Source organism: Dipodomys spectabilis, unplaced genomic scaffold, assembly GCF_019054845.1.
Source record: "Dipodomys spectabilis isolate Male_0828 unplaced genomic scaffold, ASM1905484v1 ptg000076l, whole genome shotgun sequence".
NCBI lineage: Eukaryota > Metazoa > Chordata > Mammalia > Rodentia > Heteromyidae > Dipodomys > Dipodomys spectabilis.
Window position 1 is genome coordinate 10,295,395 of NW_024870753.1, and position 11,184 is coordinate 10,306,578.

Below are 11,184 nucleotides of genomic sequence, written 5' to 3' on the forward strand. Positions count from 1 at the left end.
GGTGCCGGGAGGACCCGGCAGGGCTGGAACGCCGCCATCCACGGCGCGTGGCACGGGCCCACGTGAGGCCCCTCGTCCACGGCCCTGCTGACCTGGGAGAGGCAGGGCCAGTGGCCGCGCGGGGCTGTCCACGTGTTGTGAACAACGGGCTTCTCTCCTTTCTGAAAGACTTCCAAGACTTTGGGGTGGGTGAAGAGGGAAGGAATCAGACTTTATGCGGGAGAGAGTGTGCGGAAGAAGGGGGTTTCCGGTCCAGACGCTACTACAGGAATGCACCAGAACTTTCCAGAAAGACCGGAGACGCTGCAGACAGGAAGTCTGACTCCCCTCTTCCCCTCCTTCCTCACATCTGCATTCCAATCCCACCAACTGTCCCCCCACCCCCGCCACACACACCACTGGATTCAGGTCATGTGTGGTTCTGGACATGACCCCCCTCCACCTTCCACACCCCCAGCAGCGCCCGTCTGCCATGTGGGGCTGTGCCACTGCCCATGCGGCCCCACAGCCCGGCCCCCCCCCCCGGCCCCTCCCCACCGGTCCTCTTCCATGCCCTCTCGATTTACCTGAACCACAGGGCTTTGTGGAGTCCCGACTTGCCACAGGAGCGGACGCACAGGGTTCTGAGTCGAGGCCACATACACATGCCTGCATCGTGCTCTCCCATGATTCTACCAGGACCAACCACCAGCTGCAGCAGCTCACACAGCTCACACAGCTCACACAGTTCACACAGATCACACAGCTCACACAGCAGCTCACACGCAGCTCACACAGCTCACACAGCTCACACAGTTCACACAGATCACACGCAGCTCACACAGCTCACACAGATCACACAGCTCACACAGCTCAGCAGCTCACACAGCTCACACAGCAGCTCACACAGCTCACACGCAGCTCACACAGATCACACAGCTCACATAGCTCACACAGCTCACACAGTTCACACAGATCACACAGCTCACGCAGCTCACACAGCAGCTCACACAGCTCACACAGCTCACACAGCTCACACAGCAGCTCACACAGCTCACACAGATCACATATCTCACACAGCTCACACAGCTCACAGAGTTCACACAGCTCACACGCAGCTCACACAGATCACATACCTCACACAGCTCACATACCTCACACACTCACACAGCTCACACAGCAGCTCACACAGCTCACACAGTTCACACAGATCACACAGCTCACACAGCAGCTCACACAGATCACACACCTCACACAGCAGCTCACACAGATCACACAGCTCATACAGCTCACACAGCTCACACAGATCACACAGTTCACACAGATCACACAGCTCACACAGCAGCTCACAGCAGCTCACAGCACCTCACACAGCTCACACAGCAGCTCACACAGCAGCTCACACAGCTCACACAGCTCACACAGATCACACACCTCACACAGCAGCTCACACAGCTCAGCAGCTCACACAGTTCACACAGCTCACACAGCTCACACAGATCACACAGCTCACACAGTTCACACAGCTCACACAGCTCACACAGAAGCTCACACAGCCCACACAGCAGCTCACACAGCTCACACAGTTCACACAGATCACACAGCTCACACAGCTCACACGCAGCTCACACAGATCACACAGCTCACATAGCTCACACAGTTCACACAGCTCACACAGCAGCTCACACAGCTCACACAGCTCACACAGCAGCTCACACAGCAGCTCACACAGCAGCTCACACAGCTCACACAGCAGCTCACACAGCTCACACAGCAGCTCACACAGCAGCTCACACAGCAGCTCACACAGCTCACACAGCAGCTCACACAGCAGCTCACACAGCTCACACAGTTCACACAGCTCACACAGCTCAGCAGCTCACACAGCTCACACAGCAGCTCACACAGCTCACACAGATCACACAGTTCACACAGCTCAGCAGCTCACACAGTTCTCATAGCTCACACAGCTCACACAGTTCACACAGCTCAGCAGCTCACACAGCTCACACAGCAGCTCACACAGCTCACACAGCTCACACAGCAGCTCACACAGCAGCTCACACAGCTCACACAGCAGCTCACACAGCTCACACAGCAGCTCACACAGCAGCTCACACAGCTCACACAGCAGCTCACACAGCAGCTCACACAGCAGCTCACACAGCAGCTCACACAGCAGCTCACACAGCAGCTCACACAGCAGCTCACACAGCTCACACAGCTCAGCAGCTTGCCCAGCTCACACAGTTCACAAAGCAGCTCACACAGCTCACACAGCTCAGCTCACACAGCAGCTCACACAGCAGCTCACACAGCTCAGCAGCTTGCCCAGCTCACACAGCTCACACAGCAGCTCACACAGCTCAGCAGCTTGCCCAGCTCACACAGCTTACACAGCTCACACAGTTCACACAGCTCACACAGCAGCTCACACAGCTCAGCAGCTTGCCCAGCTCACACAGCTCACACAGCTCACATAGCAGCTCACACAGCTCACACAGCAGCTCACACAGCTCAGCAGCTTGCCCAGCTCACACAGCTCACACAGTTCACACAGCTCAGCAGCTTGCCCAGCTCACACAGCTCACACAGCAGCTCACACAGCTCAGCAGCTTGCCCAGCTTACACAGCTCACACAGTTCACACAGCTCAGCAGCTCACACAGTTCACATAGCTCACACAGCTTACACAGCTCACACAGCTCACACAGCTCAGCAGCTCGCCCAGCTCGGTGCGCTGGTCAGAAGGAAGGTTCTGAACAAGTGGCGTGGGACTGGGAGGTGCCGAAGTTTCCGTCTGAGAAGGGACGTGGATTCCATCAAAATGTAAAGAGACAAGTTGGGCAGGATAGGTGCTTTGTCTACAATTTTCTCCTGTGGAAGCTGCCGTCCGTTGGCATCTCTGTGAGCAGCCGGTGCCTGGCGGAGGCCTCGGGAGAGCACACTGGCTCAGAAAATTATTTCTGCACCTTTCCATTTCCTCTTCGATGGGCAGCAACTGAGTTAGCTGTGGAGCATGAAGCTGCTTGAAGTATATTTCAGGAAGATCTCAGCATCATTAAGCTGAAGGGGAAAAAAAACAAAACAAAACATTTTTTCTACCCCTATTTCCCTCTAAGTCTCCAGAGTCCGCTGGGACAGAATCGCAGGCTAAAGATAGCCGAGACTAATTCAGGCGCCGTTAGACAGGCGACTTTTCCTGTTGTGCAGAGTGGGTTTTTTTTTCTTTCCAAATTTTTAGTTATTCCATTAATGCTCCAGAAGGAGCGCAGAACAGGAAGATGCACAGAACGCTGCCTCCTCGAGTGACTTCTGTCCAACAGTGCCCGGAAGCCTGCTTTTCTGCATGGTCTAGCATTTCTCTCCTTCTCTCCCCTCTTTCTCTGTTCATACTGTTACAGTTGTTACCAGCATTATAGTCAGGAAGCAGAGGCAGAGCGGAGACAGAGCCGCTGAGGCCTCCCCCCGGCCAGCTCCTTCCTCCAGTTGGGCCTCACCTTCTAGTCACCCTCTCTCACCCACGTTACCCCGTTTGATCCGCTGACTAGGGGAGAGCCCCGGAGTCCAGTCCCTTCCCAAGGCCCAGTATGGGAGCCTGCAGGGGACACTTGGAACTCAAATCATAATGTGGTTCTACGTCCTCCCATCAAACCCTGGGACCCCACCCGAGTCCATGGGTTCCACAGGCCTGGCACATACCAGACCTCTGGTAACAGACCCAGGATGTCTTCTCCTGGAAGCTGATAAATTAATGTCGTTACAAGTTCACTGCAGTCTTTTCGTCAGTGTGGAGGCTGTTCTGTGTGAATGGAAAACAGTGTTATGGGAAAAGGCACAGACAGTTCAACCAGCTACCACAAGATGAACTCTCTTCTCCGTTTTTCAGCCATACTCACACTGGGGCCAACACCATACATGCTCTCTAAGTTTGCTTTTACTCACAATTTGATCCAAGAAGACAATATTCGAATGTTCTATCTCCTGCTGCAATGGCCCATATTTGGTCGTTTCTGTCACTGTGTAAGTGCCACATTTATTAACAATTCAGTCCAGACTCGATGCTGTTGAGGATAGAGAGTCAGCAGTTCCCCTAAACCAGCTGCAAGCCGGAACTCGATTGGGTAGCATTGCCAGGAAGTAGTAAGCATTTTAGTTTGTGTTCCATACATTGAGAGGTGAAAAAAACGAGGCTAATGATGAGGCTCTTTAGTAATGAGCCTGCGAATGGTCCAGGGTTGGTTTTCGGGATAAACATGCTCTAAGAAGGTTTGATTATTATTTTCTACCCAGCCTGTGCAGTGCTGGCTTTTCAGCGCTAGGGCCGATGCCTAGGACAGACAATTTGAAGGAGGAAAGAGGCACTCTGGGCTGTGTATTCCTGGATGGTTGATGGACAGTGGAAGTCAGGAGCGAGCAGGAGATGGGGGGTACCCTGGACACCTGCACCCCTGCAGTGGCCTAACTCTTCCAACTTTACCTCCTAGTTCCATCCATTCCTAATAATAATACCTTTGAATTCCGAGCTCATGACTGGCACCTTGACCAGGCTGGCGCTCTCAGGATGCAAACACTTCCCCAAGGCCGCACCTCGACGGCTGAGTGGCGCCTTCAGCCCCAGTGCTGTGGGGATGGGACCCTAAACATCCGGATCCGTGGGCAGGGCCCCCTCCCCGTGGCTCCCTCCCCTTCTCCAATCCCTTCCCCTCTCCCGGGCCCCTCCCCATGGCCACTGCTCCCAGAGCTCCCTGCTGCCCGCATTCCAGAGCCCCAGTGACCGCCCGGGGTGGGCAGCAGGCCACAGGGCTGTCTACCGCCACCGCCGCCAAGCCCGCCCTGTCCAGGGCTAGTTTCACTCTGGCTTGGCCTCCCGTGAAGGTTCTAGAGGGCAGCAGGCACCTTCTCTGTGAGCCTCTCAGACCTGAGGCCGCAGGGGCACAGGGCGCAGGGGCACAGGGTGCCTGGGGGCATGGGACACAGGGGCGCAGGGGCACAGGGCGCAGGGGCACAGGGTGCCGGGGGGCATGGGGCACAGGGGCGCAGGGGCACAGGAGCACGGGGCGCAGGGCACAGGGCACAGGGGGCGCAGGGCGCAGGGAGCAGGGCGCGGGGCGGCTCCAGCAGCTTTGGAAAGCTCGGTGGGGGGTGGGGCTGCGGGCCACGAACTGGACGATGGAGGGGGGGGAGGCCCAGCCTGGTCCCGTCCGCCCGCCTCCCGCAGGGGCTCCGTCCACCCCGCCCCTCCGCGGCTAGAGGGCGGCCTGGCATCCGCGCAGGGCGGACGCGGGAGTGCTGCGCTCGTTTGGTGGGCGCAGGAGTGCTGCGCTCAGTGGCTCGGAGCGCCCCAGGCTCTCCGTGCGCCTCCAGGCCCCGCCCCGCCCCGCCCCGCCGGACGCTCGTCCCGCGCCCCCGCCCCGCGCGGCGTCTTTAACCCTGGCGCCGCGGCCAGCGCGGCCGGGCGTCCGCCGCCGCCTCACCCTGCCGGACCCACCCCGCGCGGGGCGGCGCGGCCATGACCCAGAGCCCCGGGTTCGCGCCCCGGCGGGCCGGTCCTGTTCCCGGAGCCAGCGCGCGGCGCCACGACAGCCAGGACCGCCTGCTGCTGGAGCCCGAGGCCCAAGACCCCCGCGGCCCGCGCGCGCCCGGCCTCGCCGACGACCCTGGCCCGTGAGTGCCCGCGCTCGGGCAGGGGGATGGAGGAGGGAGAGGGGGAGAGAGGGGCGCAGGGGGGATGGGGGAGAGGAGAGAGGGGACAAGGGGGAGAGGGGACGGGGGAGAGGAGAGTGGGGGAGAGCAGGGGAGAGGGGAGGGAGAGGGGCGCAGGGGGAGAGGGGAGAGGGGGAGAGTAAGGGAGAGGGGAGGGAGAGGGGCGCAGGGGGAGAGGGGGAGAGTAAGGGAGAGGGGAGGGAGAGGGGGCGCAGGGGGAGGGCGCGCCGAGGGGGAGAGGGGGCGCGGGGGGGGGGGGAGGCAGGGGGGAGAGGAGGCGTCCGAGCCGACCGGGGGCTCAGCGGGAGACGGCGGGGGGGCGACCGCAGGGGCGCGCGAGCGGGCGCGGCGGGCCGCGGGGTGTTAAGGCGCCCCGCTCCCCGGCTCCTGGACCGGGGGCTCCGAGGGAGCAGGAGCGGAGCGCAGGGCCGGGCCGGGCCGTGCGCACGGGGCCCCTTTGCCCCTTCGCCCCGCACGGCGTCCTGAGCTCAGCCCGGGACCCCGCAGCCGCCCCTGCGGGGCAGAGGCGCGCGGGAGCGCCTGGCCCACGGCCACCGGGTCTCCCGCATCCCCGGCTTCCCCGCGGGTCTGCCTGGCGTCCACCAGCCACCGGAAGTTGCCGGAGGCGGGAAGGGACCGGGAGCCGAGCGGAGCCAGGCAGCGCCGCCAGCCTGAGACCCCAGCCCCGCGGGGAAGTCGAGGCAGGATCGCGGGACTTGGCCAGGACTCTTCACAGAAACGAGAGCTCGGAAGCCTCTGTCTACAAGGCGGGCGGGCCGGTCTGATTGGCTCGGAGTGGAGTCCGGGAGGAGAGCTGGCAGGGGCGCGCGGGGCCCCGCACAGGTGCGCCCGCCTGCAACCCAGCTACTCAGGAGGCTGAAATCTGGGGATCTCAGTTCAAAGCCAGCCCGGGCGGGACGGTCCCTGAGACTCTCAGCTTCATTTCACCACCGAAAAGCCCGAAGTAGAGCTGTGCCTCAAGTGGTGGAGCGCCAGCCCTGAACCAAAAAGCTCAGGCCCAGGCTCTGAGTGGAGCCTCGGGACTGGCACTGTTGGCATAATGTTCATATGTATATATAATCGAGAGAGCTGAACATAAACACAGCTGTGTCCGGTAGTCAGTTACTCCTGTGTCTGTAGGAAACCACCGGGCTTTAAACCTGTGGCTGGCTATCTGCTGCTACAGCCACCATGTCAGGCTTTCCTGCCAGCGGCTTCCTGCCGCCGAGCCGCTGTAGTTCTTTCCTTGAGCCTCCGTGTGGCCAGAGCTACTGTTCTGTGTGGGGGACGTGCGCCCCGTTCACCCACCACCGGCGGCCCCGCTCCCCGCCTCCCCGCGCGCGCGCCCCTCCCCGTGCGCCCCGCTCCCCCCCTGCCCGCGCGCGCGCCCCTCCCCGTGCGCCCCGCTCCCCGCGCGCCCCTCCCGGTGCGCCCCGCTCCCCCCTCCCCGCGGCGCCCCTCCCCGTGCGCCCCCGCTCCCCCGCGCGCCCCTCCCGGTGCGCCCCGCTCCCCCCCTCCCCCGCGCGCGCGCCCCTCCCCGTGCGCCCCGCTTCCCGCGCGCCCCTCCCCGTGCGCCCCGCTTCCCGCGCGCGCTCTCCCCGTGCGCCCCGCTCCCCCCCTCCCCGTGCGCCCCGCTCCCCCCTCCCCGCGCGCGCGCCCCTCCCCGTGCGCCCCGCTCCCCGCGCGCCCCTCCCGGTGCGCCCCGCTCCCCCCTCCCCGCGCGCGCGCCCCTCCCCGTGCGCCCCGCTCCCCGCGCGCCCCTCCCCGTGCGCCCCACTCCCCCCTCCCCGCGCGTGCCCCTCCCCCTGCGCCCGCTCCCCGCGCTCCTCCCCCCCCTCCCCGAGCGCCTGTCCTGTCTCAAGCACCCTTGCTTAGGCCGAGTGCGCTCTGGACTGGAAGCCGGCTCCTCCCAATCCATTGTTTCCAACCGTATCCACGGTTTTCTTCCACTTGAGTAATTAAGTAGCTGAAAAACGTATCCAGCGAACAACGGTGCTTCCCCATTTATGATGTAGGGGAAAGGCGAAGGAAAGCGACTTTCTTCTGGTGCAGTCTGCATAGCCGCCCCCGTGCGCTTTCAACTTGTCGGTCGCAGGCTCGGATTGTCATTTTCTCAAACCATTGAGATTCGGTCTTGTAAGATCCTTGTTATGAGTTGCTATTTCTGTGGTGTGCATTCTCTTGCTAGAAAATTTCTGCCCCACAGTTCACTTCTGTAAGATTTTTATGTATAGTATTGCAAGTTTTAATGTGGAAAATTGTGGTGAATTATCTCATTTGAGACACATTACATATACTAAGGAGCCCCTGGAGACAAGTATTCATATTTTGAAATGGTGTTCAGAAGAAAAAGATTTAAATGTTCTCTTTCCAACTTGCAGTTAGTAACCAACACATTTTATTGTAATCAGTATTCAATGGTGATTAACAGGAAATGTTCATGTACATAATTGGGCCATTACTTCAGAACCTAAGAAACACACACATGTGTGTGTGTGCATACACTAAGAATTATTGACATCTCAACATCTGAAACACAACCCAGCTAAACTTTTGGCTAGGGAATGACTATGAATCATGAAACTGTAATCTGTCAACTAAAGCATTAGAAATAAAATAGAGGGAGCTAAATCTTAAGACAAAAACAAAACCAAGAAAACACTTTCGAGGAGATGATGGCTCACGCCTGTAATCCAGGCTACTTAGGAGGCTGAGATCTGAAGATCCCAGTTCAAAGCCAGGGCAGGAAAGTTCCTGAGACTCCTATCTCTAACCACTGAAAAACTAAAAGAGGCGCTGTGGCTCAAGTGGTAGAGTGTTAGCTTTGAGTGACAAAGCACAGGGCCAATGTCCAGGCCCCGAGTTCAAGCCCCATGACTGACAAAAACAAACAAAAACAAGAACAAAAAACCCTTACAGTTATAAAGGCCTGGCAATACTGGATATTTTAAAAGATTTAAAAAAGTTTGTTTTCTTTAGAAAAAAATAAAGGGGATTGCTGTCCACCAGGAGCAACCACGTTAAAGATGCTAAATGATGGGGCGCTTTTGCTGCTGTGGGGAGCACCGGCCCAGAGTCCCAGGAGCTGGGGGCTGAATCCCACCGGGGACAGACGCAGGGAAAGGCCTGGCCTGCGAAGAGGCAGAGACTGGAACTGGGCAGCCCTTGCTAGAGGCAGGGCCCTTATTTTGCTGAGAAGTTGGGCTGTGCCCACCAGCGCAGACGGAGGAGAGCAGCCTTCACCAGTCAGAAGCTGGGCGGGTCCCTGAGAACTTTATTCTGATAGCCTACATGGCCATAGGCGGTTGTATTTTATTTTTATTTATTTATTTGTATTTATTTTTTAAATACAACCCAGCTGACCTAGAAAGCCGCAGACTGAAGACTGTCCTCGGGCTCCCGGAAGAGTGGACTGAGAAACCACCATGAAAGCTTAGTCTCGAGCTGGGGGGGGGGGGGGGGCTCGGGAAAAAGAGCGAGCCATGCCAATAGTGACAGAGCGCCCGGAAGCCACCAGACGCTAAAGCCACCGGCATGTTATGAACTGTTAGGCACCCAGACAAGAACGAGAGTCGTTCTAAAGAGCTAATGGATAGAACATCCATTAAAAAGTGCAGTTCCTGAAAAAAAAAACCAAAACAACCCTCAATGGAAGAGGTAAATTCAGATGAGACGTAGTGAAACTGACAGGAAGAATGACAGCGCAGTGTAGCTGTAGAGTAACTGGTAACAGTACTTAGGGCAGACAGACATAAATAAAGGGAAAATTAACAGAGCACTGGTTAAAGGGTGAAGATGTGGAGTTTTGAAGCTGCTGCCCCTGGAAAGCAAAGGCCAGCGTGGCCTTTGGCTCTGGTTTCTGATCTCCGGCAGCAGCCACCAGCCCCGCCCGCCTGTTGGATTAATGGCCAGTTTCACTCTTGGCCGCTGTGTTCTGGGTGTCTCTCTTGCAAGCCTCCTTGGCTTGAGGCAGTCGGCGTCGCTGTGACCAGTGAGGGTCAGGAGACGCTGCTTTGGGGGCGGCATTTCAGGTTGTTCAGTGTTACCAGATGGGCTTAAATGCCCACAGCTACTCGGTAACAGAATGTTTATCTCCAAGTAGACATCGCAGAATTTTTCCCCCTAGACAGCTTTGTTCCTTGAGTTTTTAGAACTTCACAAGGGCGATCATCTTTAAGAGAGCAAGCATCATAAAAAAGGGAAAACACTTTCTTGAGTCCGCTCTTTTTTTTCTTCTTTTTTTCTTTCCCTTTTATAAACAATGCTAAGGATAATTGGATCCAGTTGGGTGCAATTACCCTGTGTGATTGCTCTTTGTTCAGGAATCTTCTGCTGGCTCTCAGTGCCGGGAGCTCATCTCCACGCTGCGCTCTGCGTCTAGGCCTTGCCTCTTTGCTGGTGGGGTGGACGTCCTACAAAATGGCGCCCCGGGGGCCCCAGAAGCACACACAGGTCCGCGGGGGTCGCTGTCTGTGCAGAGGGCGAATCCAAAATATTGACATGTATTTGGGGGTGAATAGCCTTTTTGGAATACCTGTTCTGTGGCAAGACTTTTTCTAGTTGTCAAACCATTGCAAGTGGGATATTTTTTAATGTCCATTTGATGAACCGCAGTGCTGAAACTGACAGCTGACGCTGTGGTACCATAAGCCACAGAGCTGCTAAGTTAACTGAGCAGAACACCACGCATCTGGACACTGGGAGTTTCGGGGCGGCAGGGCGTGGCTTGTGAGGTTGGAGCATGCTCTCCTTCTCACCCGTAGGTGTTTGGGAAGCCATAGGTTGGTTCTGAGGTACCAGGATTCTTGTGTAATGCTTATAACGAGCAAGGGGTGTGTGGGTTTAATCTGTGATGGGGGTTGAAGCCAACTTGTTCTGCAAGTGCTGGCGCGTTGGAACGCACCGCCCATGGATCCTCCAGCCAAAGAGAAGCTGCCATGCGGAGGCCACGCAGGTCTCCTCCTTCCTGACCGATGCTACTTTTTCACAACAGAGCCAGCTGTGGGTTTAAAATGAGCATCGCAGAGCACAGGTCGCACCGACACTCACGAGCTCAAGCTTTTGGAGAAATCTTAAGGCCTCACTGTGACAAAAGTCCTTCCCAGTTTTTAAGAAGTTCTCTGAATTTCCCGGAGGCAGGAGGATAGCAGGATGTCCCTGGAGGCCCCGCTCAGGCTCGGGGACTGGCTTTGTCACCGATCTGAATGCAAAACCCAGTGCCAAGTGCACAGCTTTACAAATACTTATTTATACCAAACTCCTGACATTTCATGCCCCTGTCCAGTTCCTCATAGAATATGGCACAGTTCACTGTGAACGCATCCTTTGATGTGTGTTTTACATTGAAAGTTTGCATCATATTCCATAATGGTCTCATGTTCATCTCAAAAATGAAATGTTTTTTTTCCTACCACCTATTCCAGAAAGATCAAATGTGGCTCTCCGTCGCCTCATGCTCGGGTTATTTATTTCCTGGCTGAGACAAGCAGACAGCTCACAC